Here is a 14227-nt window from a genome sequence, read left to right as displayed (position 1 = left end):
TTCAGTAGTTATAATTTAAAAGAGCTACAACTAAAAGTGGCATGGAAAGAAAAAGCTGGCTAATAACTTACTGAACAAGGAACAGGACTGATATGAATTTAAGTAAAATAAAAGACTCAGATTAAATATGACAAATTTTTATTGATCAGGTGGGATGCAGACCTTTAGCAGTACAGAACTTAAACATGCATCAATAATATTATACCAAAAACATGATAAAAATCATCAGGGTTGCGATAACAAGACAAGCCACAGAGTAGGGGAAAATATCTGCAAAAGAAGCATCTGAAATAAAGACGCTCAGCCTCATACTTCATTAGGGAATTGCAAACTGCAACAGTAAGATAGCACTACACATCTATTTAAATGGTTAAAATCCAAAACACGAATAACATTAAATGCTGATGAGGATTTGAGCAGCAGGAACTCTCATTCATTGCTGCTGGGAAAGCAAAATGGTCCAGTCACTTTGAAAGACAGTTTTAGCAGATTCTCACGAAACTAAATACATTCTTACCGTACAATACAGCGATCGTTTTCCTTGCTATTTACTCTAATCAGCTGAAAACTTATACCCATGCAAAACCTAAACATGGATGTTTATATAGCAGCTTTACTCATAACTGCCAAAGGTGGAAGCAACCAAGATGTCCTTCAGTAGGTAAGTGGATAGACAAACTGCAGTATATTCCAACAATGGAGTATTATTCCGCACAAAAGAGCGATGAGCTATTAAGCCATAAAAAAATAATGAATGAAACTCAAATGCATATTGTTAAGTGAAAGAAGCTGAAAAAGTTACATATTGTATAACCCAACTATATGACATTTTTGGAAAAGGCAAGACCATGGAGACATTTAAAGCATCAGTAGTTGTCAAGGATTAGTGAAAAAGGAGGGACAAATAAGAGGAGCACAGGGAATTTTAGGAGCTGAGAAACTATTCTGTATGATACTATAATGATGGATACGTGGCATTTATCCACCATTTGTCAATACCCAATACTCATTATATTAATCATCAAAAGTGAATCCTAATATAAATTATGAGCTTTGATTGACAGTGATGTACAGTAGTTCATCAGTCATAACAAACATACCACATAATGCATAATGATGGCTGGGGAAGCTAAGGGAGAGAGTAGATCAGGGTGTATGAGAGCTCTCTGTACTTTTTTGCTCAATTTTTTTGTGAATCTAAAATGGTATAAAATGAAATAAAATAATTTAAAAAACTGGGCACCCTTTACTCAACAAACACATTCTTACTGCATACATACTTGTTCTAAGTTCTGAACAGAATAATAGCAAAGAAATAAACAAGTAAATGAAAAAATAAATTCGGGTGGAAGTGCTATGAAGAAAAACACAAAGGGACAAAAGGTTAGATACTGAGCAGGGGCAGAGGAGGCTGTATTGGATGGCTGATCAGGTAAGGCTTCTTTAAAGCAGTGACATATGAAAGGAAGACAGTATTCAGGCAGAAGAAACAAACATAAAGGCCTCAATATAAGTAAGCATAAGCTGTTCAGAAACAATGCTACCTCTCAGTCTTTGACAGATTAAGATTAAAAACTTAATAAAGGCTAGGTCTTACAGTTAATAAAAACTTATTAATAAGGAGTAAGAATTTGAATAAAGATTGACAGATACATGTGTGTATATAAACTGTATGTGCAAATAGAAAATGTTCTTTGTAAGTTTTCAAAGATCATTTAGAAAATTGGACTATGCTTTAAGTCACAAAGAAACCCTCAATCAACTCAAAAATATTTTAAAAAACCATAGTCACTGACAATGAAAGAATGCAAGAGTGAACAGAACTGTACCAAGTACCTCCCGAGTCAAAGAAGTAATCAAATTAGAATTACCAACTATTTGGAAAGCAATGAATACAAGAAAATCATTCAGAGGCATTTCAGAATGCAAAAGCTGTACTCAGAGGCAAATTAAGAGCATTAAATGTTCTCATTAAATAAAAAAGAGAAAGAACTAAGAATTTACTAAGTTAGAAAAAGTATAACAACAAAAAAAGGCAGGAACAAAGTAAAAAGCAGAAGTTAGAAAATCAGAACACAGAAAATTAACAGAATGAATCTCAAAGTTTCTTATTAAAAAATTACTAAGAAAACATTTGGTAAACCAAATTAAGAAAAATAACAAAATCACTAATAACTGATAGAAATGAACACCACAAATTTTAATTATAAAAATTTACATGTACCCATATAATAAATTTGAATATCTTAAAAAATATTAGATGCAAATTTATCAAAGCTGATGCATGAGAGTAAGTAAGGATTTCTCCACAGACTACAGAAGTTACCATATGGACTGTGTATTCTTATTAAATTAAAAATTCCTATAAGATTCTCTTCTACTCTTTCAATAAATTCTGTACACTTGACTAACAAGTTTGGTTCCTCATTATATAGGTCTTTGAGTATCTTGGGAATGTTATTAGCCAATTTATTTACATACTTTCGTAAGTAGTAAAAGAAAAACCTTACCATCACCTAAGTAAGTGTTACAAAAACATTTGATAAAACTCAGAAGACAATTCTTTTTTATAAAGAAGAAAATAAATAACAAGGAATTTTAATCTAAAACCAATAGCTGTAGTCATCCTTAATTGTAAAAATACCAGAGACATTCCAAGACAATCTTGGAGATTCTAATCAATGTAATAAAGAGCTAAAATAAAAATAAATACTGTAACTATTGGAAATAAAGCAACTGCTACTACTGCTGCTAAGTCACTTCAGTCGTGTCCAACTCTGTGTGACCCCAGAGACCGCAGCCCACCAGGCTCCCCCGTCCCTGGGACTCTCCAGGCAAGAGGAAATAAAGCAAAAATTATTATTATTTTTAGGTAAGACAAGGAACCTGGAAAACAAAAGTAAATAAAATTTTACTGAAATCCAGAAAGATAATAAAAACAATCGTGAACACAAAAATCTAGTTATTTCTACAGGTACAAACTACTGGGTGTAAGATAGGCTCAAGGATGTTTCATGCAACACACAGAATGTAGCGAATGTTTTATAAGAACTGTGAATGGAAACGAACTTTTAAAATAGTGTAAGAAATTTTTTAAAGAGAACTTACTGAAAAAAGAAAATCTAGTTACTTTTGTATATTTATCAGAAATAATAAACTAAACCAAATCCACAAAAACAAAACTGTAATTTAAACAAGAAATGCATATCAAACTAATTTATTTGCCTAGCAATACACAAATTTAAGCATATTTAATAATTTCATTAAGAATGATGGTTGTTTCAAGGACAACAGCAACAAAATGAGATTCACAAAGCTAGTGATAACACACATCAAACATTTCTGAAGCGTAACTTAATAGTTTTAAATGTTTATATGCTTTTATTCAGTAATTCCATTTCTAAGAAAATACTCTAAATAATCAGGGAGAAATAAAAAGATATTCACTATAGAATTATTTGTATAAAACACTGGAATAAATTACACATTGGCCAATAGGAAAATAGTGAAACTAAGGCATAGCTGTACAATAGAACATTAGGCAAACATTAAAAAAATCATTTAAAAAAATAATTTTTAAGGAGAACAGAAGGAAACTGTCAAGATTTAATGTTAAGTTAAAAAAAAATGAAGATAGCAAATTCCACAAAATATGATTCCAAAATTTCAGAAAAGTAAATTATGTACAATTACAAAATATAAAGAAATATCAAAATACTGTATTAACTGCAGTCATTCACAGGCAATATTTGTTGTTTTTTTTTTAAACTTTATTCTTTTCAAATATTTAATAGGGAAGGTGAAAAAGTTCAGAAAGAATTTACAATAGATAATCTATCAAACACCTGGCTATATTTTTACTATTATATTTGCCAATGTAACTTTTTATTCTTTAATAACCTGATCTTTAGAGAAACTGAAATTGTGTCTAAAAGTTTTACTCCAACTCTTGTTGTTCATGTGGTTATTATGTAACATTTTTGCTTTATAAACCAAATCTCAAAATTAAAAAGCATAGGAATTAATTTTGGGGCACACCATGTGGCTTTTGAGATCTCAGTTCCCCAACCAGGGGAAACACAAAGGAAACACAGAGTCTTGACCACTGGATTGCCAGGGAATCTGAGACTAGGAATTAATTTTTTGAAAGCTGAGATTATACCTTAAAATGTACCTACGAAATAGGGATTAAAATAAAACCTCTATTTTCCCAGAACTTACTAAATATTTACATGAAAAAATATTATCTACAAGATAATAGTGTGATCAGAAACATGTTAGGAAGAACTCAGTAATGTAGGTTAAAAGAGCCCTGAACGCTTATGCATATAGGTACTGCGCTAAGTCGCTTCAGTCGTCTCCGACTCTGTACAACCCTATATGGACTGCAGCCTGCCAGGCTCCTGGGTCCATGGGATTCTCCAGGCAAGAATACCGGAGTGGGTTTCTGTGCGACCCCATGTGGACTGCAGCCCGCCAGGCTCCTCTGTCCATAGGATTCTCCAGGCAAGAATACTAGAGTGGGTTTCTGCGTGACCCAATATGGATGGCAACCCGCCAGGCTCCTCTGACCATGGGATTCTCCAGGGAAGAATACGGGAGTGGGTTGTTGTGCCCTCCTCCAGGGTATCTTCCCAACCCAGGGATCCACCAGAGTCTGTTACCTCTAATCTGAACTGGAGGTGGGTTCTCTACCATTAGCGCCACATGGGAAGCCCGTACGTATATATGTGTTTCAATTTTAACCAAAACTAGAGTTCTTTGCATCTCCTTTTTGATTAGTTTCAATTGACAAAAATTGAGATATAACTCTCATTTCCAAATGAATAACTCATCCTTTCAGCATACTCCAAAGAAAGATTATGGATCAATGTGTTAAGAAAACATATAAAAGCAATAAGAATATCTAAATCATACCAGAAATCAGGGAAGACTCCCAAAGAAAGCTATACTCAAAAGCTAAAATTTGAAGGCTGAGGATGAATTAGGTAGATGCCAAGAACTAGGAGCCAAAAGAGGGCATTTCCCCCTCCTTTTCAGATGTGATGCTTACAATAAAACTATTAAAATATTCCTCTCTGAATCCTTATCATGTGACAAATTTTTACACCAACCTCAAAGTCCTGAAATATTTTCATACCTATATTTTATTTCAGTAGCCAAACTCTTACCCTACTTTGCACCAAAAAAATAATCTGAAGTATTAAGATTCAAATACAATTATTAAAGTACCAAAAGAAAATATAGAAGATTGTTTTTTGATAAAGGTAAAATGGAAAAGATACTCTTAAAGCATTAATATCTACTATATGTAAAGAGCTTCTGCAATTCAATAAAGAAGTACAGATTAGTATAACCTTTTAGGAAGGCAGTTTGGCATCTATTAAAACTTAAAATGCACACTTAAGAATTCTTTCTATGGAAATACTTCTGTACATATGCATGTGCACAAAGATATAAGTTCACTAAAGCTCACTTTTAGTTGCCCAAAAATAACCATAAAGAATTAAGTAAAGTACAAGAAAAGAATAGAATATTGCATGACTATTAAAAACATGAGGTATAACAAGTACTGAGATGGAAAAGAATTTATAACAATTAGATTTTTTTATTAAAAATAAAATTAAGGTAAGATTACACACACACTGTGTTTATTTTTAATTGCATAAAGAAAACAAAATTGCTAACAGTGGGTACCTGTAAGAAATGCGACTAGAAAGTAAGGAAAGTAATTTTCACTTTTTACGCTAAATAACTGACTTGCTTGAATCTTTTGTGATAAGCATGAAGTGACTGCCTTTGAAATTTAATTTTAAAATAAGGGGGAAAAACTCACTATTCTAATCTGTTATAATTATGGTTATCTCTGAGGGCTAAAGTGATTTTTGTATAGTAATTTTTGTCCTGTTTCTTAATAGTTTACTTTCTAAATTTTCTATGAGAAATATGACTATTTTAAAATCTGAGAAATATGTATTAAAAAAACTTATATTTGATTTCATTGATGAAACTTTTTCCCTGAAAAGTAATTTTTTTAACAGTTATGATCTCAAAAACATGGTCCTGAGATTCCAACCACTTTAGAAAGCAGTCTTAAATCTAAGTTTCTAAGTATAACATTTGTTGCAGAAGCAACTAAATATAAAACACAGTTTAGAACAGAATATCAATTAACATTTATTAATCATGTAAGCACAGCATTTGCTAAGTAATTTTCCCTGTATTTCTCATTTGCTCCAAATAGCCTTATGAAATTTGTATTATACTGTTATTATTATTAATCCTCATCTTATAGATTGAAAAAATCAACTCTGAAAAGAATATGTATCTTGTCCAGAGTCAAGTCCAAGAGCTAGGATTCAAACCCAGGTCTCCAGCTCCTAACCACTTTTGATACCTGGAATGACATGAAATGCGGCCTGCATATTTGGACTAACTATTCTTACTCAGGTTAGTGATCCTAAAATGAAGAAGTGGTGACACTCAATTCTTATCACAGAAGAAAATAGTATTTTTTAAGGCAACAGGGGCTATTTTTTTTCTTTATTCTGTTTTCTTTTTTTTTGCATCTTTCTGCTTCTACCAAGGTACAAGAGGTACAAGAAGGATACAAAGGACAACTCAGATTTGCGAGTAACTTAACACCCTCCTTGATTAGTCTGGAATTAGTCCTGTAACTAACTGCAAGAGCGTTTAAAAACAAATTGATCAGAATGCCAAAGTCTTTAGACTTGAAAACAAGGTGCAGTTTCACATTTTAATCAAAAGTAGAAAATTAAGAAAGCCAAAAGAAATGTTATATTCAAATACTAGAATAATCAATATAGACAGATTAAACATAGGAAGAATTTAACAATATCTACCTATTTTATCCCAAGCTATTCCAACAAGATCTCTCTCTTTTAAAAAAGAATAGAGAATTCCCTGCTGGTCGAAGGGTAAAGAATCCACCTGCCAAGGCAGGGGACACAGGTTCCATCCCTGGTCCAGAAAGATTCCACATGCCTCAGGGTAACTATAAGCAGGCGAGCCACAATTACTGAAGCCCCCCATGCTCAACAGAGAAGCCATCCCAATAAGAAGTCTGCGTACCACCTCAACTAGAGAGTAGCCCCCATCACTGAACTAGAGAAAGCCCAACTGCAGCAATGAAGACCCAGCACAGCCAAAAAAAAAAAAAAAAGAATAACTGAATGTTTATCCAGCTACCTGAACAAGTTCCAAGTTTTCTCTTAAAAAAAAAATTATAATTGAAAAGATACATACACCACTGCTAACCATGTCTGCTTGGAAATCTGCCCATCAAAAAGACTAGAGAATCATAGGAACTCCTATTCATTTGTTCAGTAGACAGACTACAATTACAGACTTTATGAATTTGGGTTTGCAAGGTTAGCATTTAATGTCAAAAGTCCAGAAGAATAATTCTGAATAATTGTAAACTGGAAATAGGGCCCTAAGAGAAGCAGAATACGCAGAACTCTTCCTCAGTAGAAGTATCTGCTTATAGAAAGCACTGGCAGAGAAGCTGACATCAACACATCCACTTGCACACTCCAACATTTCTAGACCTAACCCCTTAGGCCAAGACGACCTCTCAATGAATTAAGGACAAATGACGCTACCAAAATGACAGTCCTGAAAACACACTGAATTTAGGTCAACCTCTTTCACCAAAGCCTGAAAGTGGGTTTAAGTCCTACATATGTTACAGGTCAGAAACATTTTAAGGTTCATTTTTCATAATGGAAGTCTGTGTTTCTGGCTAGTTAAAACAAGAAAAGATTTTAAAACTAAGGACTTAAGAGTTGCCTTAAATCAATACCCTTAAGAGGAGAACATGAACAAACGTTTCACTTAGATATATATTTTTTCATAGATACATACAAAATATATAGAAGGGATTATGAGTGTGATTTACAAAAGCCACAGAGCTCCTGGAAAAGTTGACAAGTTCTAACCTGCTTTAAAAATTACCATTCACTGTCTTCATCCCAATCTTAACTTTATTTAATGTTATTCTTTTGAATAACCGTACAACAACAAAACCCCCAGAGCAAATTCTTCTACATTTCAATATCCTGCCTACTTGCAAGAGCGGAAGAGTCAAACAGAGCAGGGGAAAAAACGTGACGTGAACAACCTTGATCCAAAACACAGCTCGTGGGAGTCTAATTTTAGGCCTAACCATTTTGATTGTCTTTTTACAGAGGTTGAAAAAGAAAACAAAAAAACACAGATCACTTGTAAAATAAATCTGAGATAACTAAACCAATAGGAGTTGGCATTATTTATCAAGGAGGAAAGAAATCACGTTCGCACTGCCCAGAGTATTCCCATTAAAGATAAGATACAGGGCCGGTAGTACAACCCCACAACTGACGACAACGGCAATTGCTTTCCACTCTTCAGCTCTTGGATGACTCTATCTTTAAAGAATGAGTCAAAAGGTTGAGCCCACTGAGGAATACTCGACAACGTTTTGTGTGTATGTATTGTTTTAAAGAAAGCTAAACATGGTGAAAGCCAACCTTCAGCTAAGTTACCTAAAGAAGCAAATATTCACCTCCCGGCGGAGGATCAAAAGGAATCACGAGAAGACCCGAAAGTTCTGTTTTTAAACGGAGGCTCTCAAACCCTCGGAAAACTATTCGTTTTCTACTGATGCGGAATATGGAAGAGATCACAGATTGCAGTTTAGGAAAGAATGAAGCGGCTTTAGACAATGTGCCTCGGTAAAGAAACTGGGATGACCAGAGAGATAAGGAGGAGCTGGGACTCTGTAAGGGACGAAAAAAATCAAGGACTAAAACCCGAAACGTTTAGTCGAACAGTAAAGTAAATGAAGAAAAGGCGGCTGAAACGCGAGGGAAGGGAGATCAGCAGAAGGCAGAGACGGTGGCGCGACACGGTTCAGGGCAGGGCCGGGTCCAGGAAGAGTTAGATCTCACCAGCCCAGCAAGCTTCCCATTTCAGGCTAGAGCCGGAGAAGAAAACAGCCCGAGGGCGCAGACAATGAGCCACCGCCCCAAGAGTTGCGGCTCCAGGCACGCAGGTGGCGGCTTCCCGGGCCCGCGCGAGGCAGGTCAGCTGCCCCGGGCCGCTCACGCCGGCCAGGCCGCGTAGAAGCGAGGAGGAATGAGAACGACGGCCCGCGTCCCGGCCTGTCTGCACACTTACCCTAGGCGAGGAAAGGTCCCCGCCCCAGCGAGGAGCCTCCGGCCGAGCTCCCGGCGGGCTTCGGAGCCGCCCCGAGCAAGCGCGCGACGCGGGGCGGGGAGGGGAGGGAAGGGGGAAGCGGGGCGGGAAGAGGGGCCGCGCTGGAGCGCAGCCGCTTCTACCGCTAGGCCAGGCGGCAGCCGAGCCCCGCGGGCGCCGGGAGGGGAGGGCAGGGAGCCTTCGGCAATGGCGACGGCCCAGGCCAAAGGGGAAGCGGAACAACCACTGCCGCTGCGCGTGGCCACAACCCTAGGGGAGGGCGACGGCGAGGAGCGGAGAGGGGTGGGACCGAAGCCGGAGCTCCACTGGGCGGAGACCGGCACCACCTCCCAGTGGGAGTTCACGCGGGGCCTGTCGGGAGTTGTAGTTTGGAGATGTGTTCCACGTCTCTCTCCCACGTTCTTTTTTGGGGGGTTATTCTCTATATTGAGAGAGCATTGTCTCCAGTCAGGTGTGCCAACCAAAGACGCTGAAAGACGATTTTTGTTACATGAACCTGCTCCAGGACATCTGTTTCTGAGAATTCATCCACTATCCATTTTGCTTTTTGCCTGTAACTCAATGTATTTTGGTGCTAATTAAGGCCCACCTCCTTGCAAATCAAGGCCTCTATGTTTTATTCACAGAGGAGTTCCGCAATGTTTTCATTCTGTTCAGTTCAGTCGCTCAGTGATGTCTGACACTTTGCAACCCCATGGACTACAGCATGCCAGGCTTCCCTGTCCATCACCAACTCCCGGAGCTTGCTCAAATTCATGTGCATAAAGGTGATGATGCTGTCCAACCATATCATCCTCTGTCATCCCCTTCTCCTCCTGCCTTCAACCTTTCCCAGCATCAGGGTCTTTTCCAATGAGTCAGTTCTTTGCATCAGGTGGCCAAAGTATTGGGAGTTTCAGCTTCAGCATCACACTTTCCAATGAGTATTCAGGACTGATTTCCTTTGGGATTGACTGGTTTGATCTCCTTGCAATCCAAGGGACTCTCAAGAGTCATCTCTAACACCACAGTTCAAAAGCATCAATTCTTTGGCGCTCAGCTTTCTTTATGGCCCAACTCTCACATCAATACATGACTACTGGAAAAACCATAGCTTTGACTAGATGCCTCAATGTATTCACTCAGTGTCTAATATGCACCAGTCACTCCTGGGTATCAGGGATACAAGAGTGAACATGAGTCACTTTGTCTTTGTGGAACTTCCAAATATAAAAACACAATAATTAAAATAGAATCTGGTATGAGGAAAAAAACTAGGATGATTACTTTGGATAAGGTGGCCAGTGAAAACATCTTTAAGGAGGTGACGTTTAAGAAATGAAAGAGAGAGCCATGAGAAGCTTTCAGGAGCATTACAAGCAGAGGAAGGAAAACAAGAACTCACTAAGGTCAGTTAAAAAGGCCTGTGTAACTGCAGTTTAGTGCAAGAGGAGTAGCGTAGTATGGCAAAACACTAGAGAAGACAAGATTCAGGTCAGGAAGGATATTAAATGACATAGTAATGAGGCTGGACTTTATTCCAAGAAGTTATTAAATAGTTGTAAGCAGGGAAGTGATGTTACCTGGTTTATACTAGACTGCTACATGGAGAATGGAGTTTTGAGATGCAAGAAGACAAAGGAATGAATTAGGGAGGCATTAATCATGACTAGTGCTAGAGTAATAGCAATGGAAATAGATAGAGAAAGCCAAATTGTTCTTGCTGAGACAAAGAGCAAAACAGCTTAATTGATATGAAGAATATGAGAAAAGGGATTCAAGGAGCAATAGGGCACAATATTAGATAACTTGAAAAACATCCCCACTATTAAATATACAAAATGCTGGATAAAATAGAACATCCTTTCAAAGGCATAAGCTCAACCCAATTCAGTTCAGTTCAGTCGCTCAGTTGTGTCTGACTCTTTGCAACCCCATGAACCACAGCACGCCAGGCCTCCCTGCCCATCACCAACTCTCGGAGTCCACCCAGACCCATGTCCATTGAGTTGGTGATGCCATCCAACCATCTTATCCTCTGTCGTCCCCTTCTCCTCCTGCCCGTAATCCCTCCCAGCATCAGGGTCTATTCCAATGAGTCAGCTCTTTGCATCAGGTGGCCAAAGTACTGGGGTTTCAGCTTTAGCATCAGTCCTTCCAATGAACACCCAGGACTGATCTCCTTTAGGATGTACTGGCTGGATCTCCTTGCAGAACAAGGGACTCTCAAGAGTCTTCTCCAACACCGCAGTTCAAAAGCATCAATTCTTCAGTGCTCAGCGTTCTTTATAGCCCTACTCTCACATCCATACATGACCACTGGAAAAACCATAGCCTTGACTAGATGGACCTTAGTTGGCAAAGTAATGTCTCTGCTTTTGAATATGCTATCTAGGTTGGTCATAACTTTTCTTCCAAGGAGTAAGTGTCTTTTAATTTCATGGCTGCAGTCACCATCTGCAGTGATTTTGGAGCCTAGAAAAATAAAGTCTGACACTGTTTCCACTGTTTCCCCATCTATTTGCCATGAAGTGATGGGACCGGATGCCATGATCTGTTTTCTGAATGTTGAGCTTTAAGCCAACTTTTTCACTCTCCTCTTTCACTTTCAAGAGGCCCTTTAGTTCTTCTTCCCTTTCTGCCATAAGGGTGGTGTCATCTGCATATCTGAGGTTATTGATATTCCTCCCAGCAATCTTGATTCCAGCTTGTGCTTCTTCCAGCCCAGCGTTTCTCATGATGTACTCTGCATATAAGTTAAATAAGCAAGTGACAATATACAGGCTTGATGTACTCCATTTCCTATTTGGAACCAGTCTGTTGTTCCATGTCCAGTTCTAACTGTTGCTTCCTGACCTGCATACAGGTTTCTCAAGAGGCAGGTCAGGTGGTCAGGTATTCCCATCTCTTCAGAATTTTCCATAGTTTATTGTGATCCACACAGTCAATAAGGCAGAAATAGATGCTTTTCTGGAACTCTCTTGCTTTTTCAATGATCCAGTGGATGTTGGCAATTTGATCTCTGTGCTCTGTGACAACTTAGAGGGGTGGCATGGGGTGGAAGATGGGAGCAGGGTTCAGGAGGGAGGGAACATGTATATACCTGTGGCTGATTGATGTTTATATATGGCAGAAGTCAACACAATATTATAAAGCAATCATCCTCCAGTTAAAACAAAGAGAGAGGAATACCTCTGATGGGCTTCCAAACTTCACATTCAACCCAAAGGAGGAGCAAGAAACCAAAGTAGTAACCAAGTCAATGAAGCCTGTTGTGTTGTGTTGTGTTGTGTTGTGTTGTGTTGTTGTGTTGAAAAAACCTACTTACCTCAAATCTCTATGGTTTTCTTGGATGCCCAGGAGACAAGAGACCAAAGACAAGGCTATGAGCCTGTAGAAAGAGTTGGGACTATAATCTTGCACAAGGCTGGAAAATTCAGAGGACTATACCCTCTGAGAATAGACTAGGAGAAAAAAATCCCCTGTACCAACCCAGGCCAAAATGTGGATATATTTTAACCTGGATTTTGGCATCAAGGGGAAAAAGCTTTCCCTTTAGAATTCATAACCACAAATTTTCACTCACATAGGTCTGAAAGTTCAAATTTATAGTATCTACACTGTCCAGGAAACCTCAAGTCAAGTAAGTCTCCCAGGCTGGTAACACTTGGAGGTCTAGAAGAAACAAACACATATCCTTATTGCACAGGGTCACTCTCAACACAGGACTGAAAGGATTTCCACAGATAAACAGGCTATGAAAAGGTATATATGAACACCCAAAATAAAACTACAATACATCTGAGAAAATAAGCCAGGAATGAATCAGCAGAAACCACAAAGAGAATAATGAAGCTCATGAAGTTTAGATTTTGGAATTATTTATTACTGAATATAACATAAGTTTATTAAAATGATTAAGTAAGACAGGAGCAAGAAACAAGATATTATAAAAAATCACCAAGCAACTTTGAAAAGGAGTCAAGTAAAACTTCTAGAAATAAAAAATATAACTAAAACCAAAGCCAATGTTTGGATTAAATAGTACATTGCACACTGTTAAAGAGAGAATTAATAAACTGGAAGACAGATCTAAAGAAATTACTGATAGCAACCCAAAGAGAAAGGAAATATGAAAGGAAAGTTGAGAGACATGGGGATAGATTGTGGGGCTATACCGTATGCATAATGAGAAAAAGCGAAAAAACAAAAAGAAGCAGTATATGATAAGATGATGGCTTAGAATTTTCCAGAATTGATCAAAGATAAGACCCTTCAGATTCAGGAAGCAAAGTGAATCCCAAACAGGATAAGTAAAGGAAATCTCAAACACATCAAAGTGAAACTGCAGAATACCAAAGATAAAGAACCCAGAAAGAAAAGACATCCCCTGCAAAGAAACAACTATTAAATTTAGCAAGGTTTCGCAACTGCAACAATGTGTGCCATCTGACAAAGGAAAAATATTTTCAAACTACCTAAAGAAAGTAACTGAACTTAGAAGTACATACCTCGTTAAACTCTTAGTAACAAAAGTGAGGGTGAAATAAATATATCATCAAGCAAAAACAGAGATATCACAAACCACAGAAATGTTACAAACCAGAGACACCTACTAAAAGGACATCTTAAAAAGATACACTTCAGGAGGAAGGTAATCCCAGAAGTAAGGTGCAAGAAATCAGATAGATAGTTAAAACTACCAACATATCATGGACTAGGACAATCCTCTATATTATTTCACTCTCTCACAGCCTACCAAATCTTATATTCAACTACCTACCGGTAGTATATAAATTTGATGGATAATATAGATAGATGTGGGGCTTCCCAGGTGACACAGTGGTAAAGAACCTGCCTGCCAAGGCAGGAGATGCAGGAAACTTGGGTTCAATCTCTGGGTCAGGAAGATCCCCTGGAGAAGGAAATGGCAACTCACTCCAGTATTCTTTGCCTGGGAAATCCCATGGACAGTGGAGCCTGGCAGGTTCCATGGGGTCGCAATGAGTGGGACACCGAGCATGCATGC

The 14227-nt window shown here is 37.9% G+C and overlaps 1 protein-coding gene across 1 annotated transcript in view; it reads right to left on the bottom strand.

Annotated features, from left to right (window-relative positions):
- PAK2 (p21 (RAC1) activated kinase 2) overlaps positions 1–9549 on the bottom strand; it is an 83031-nt gene extending 73482 nt beyond the window's left edge. Inside the window, exon 1 of the mRNA XM_069556870.1 lies at positions 9181–9549. The gene's annotated coding sequence lies outside the window, so the exon portion shown is untranslated. The remainder of the gene's footprint in view (positions 1–9180) is intronic.
- Between the last annotated feature and the right edge of the window lie 4678 nt (positions 9550–14227).

The sequence above is a fragment of the Ovis canadensis genome, chromosome 1, assembly GCF_042477335.2.
Source record: "Ovis canadensis isolate MfBH-ARS-UI-01 breed Bighorn chromosome 1, ARS-UI_OviCan_v2, whole genome shotgun sequence".
NCBI classification, from domain to species: domain Eukaryota; kingdom Metazoa; phylum Chordata; class Mammalia; order Artiodactyla; family Bovidae; genus Ovis; species Ovis canadensis.
Note: the sequence above shows the minus strand (reverse complement) of the source record. Positions and strands in the feature narration are given on the sequence as shown.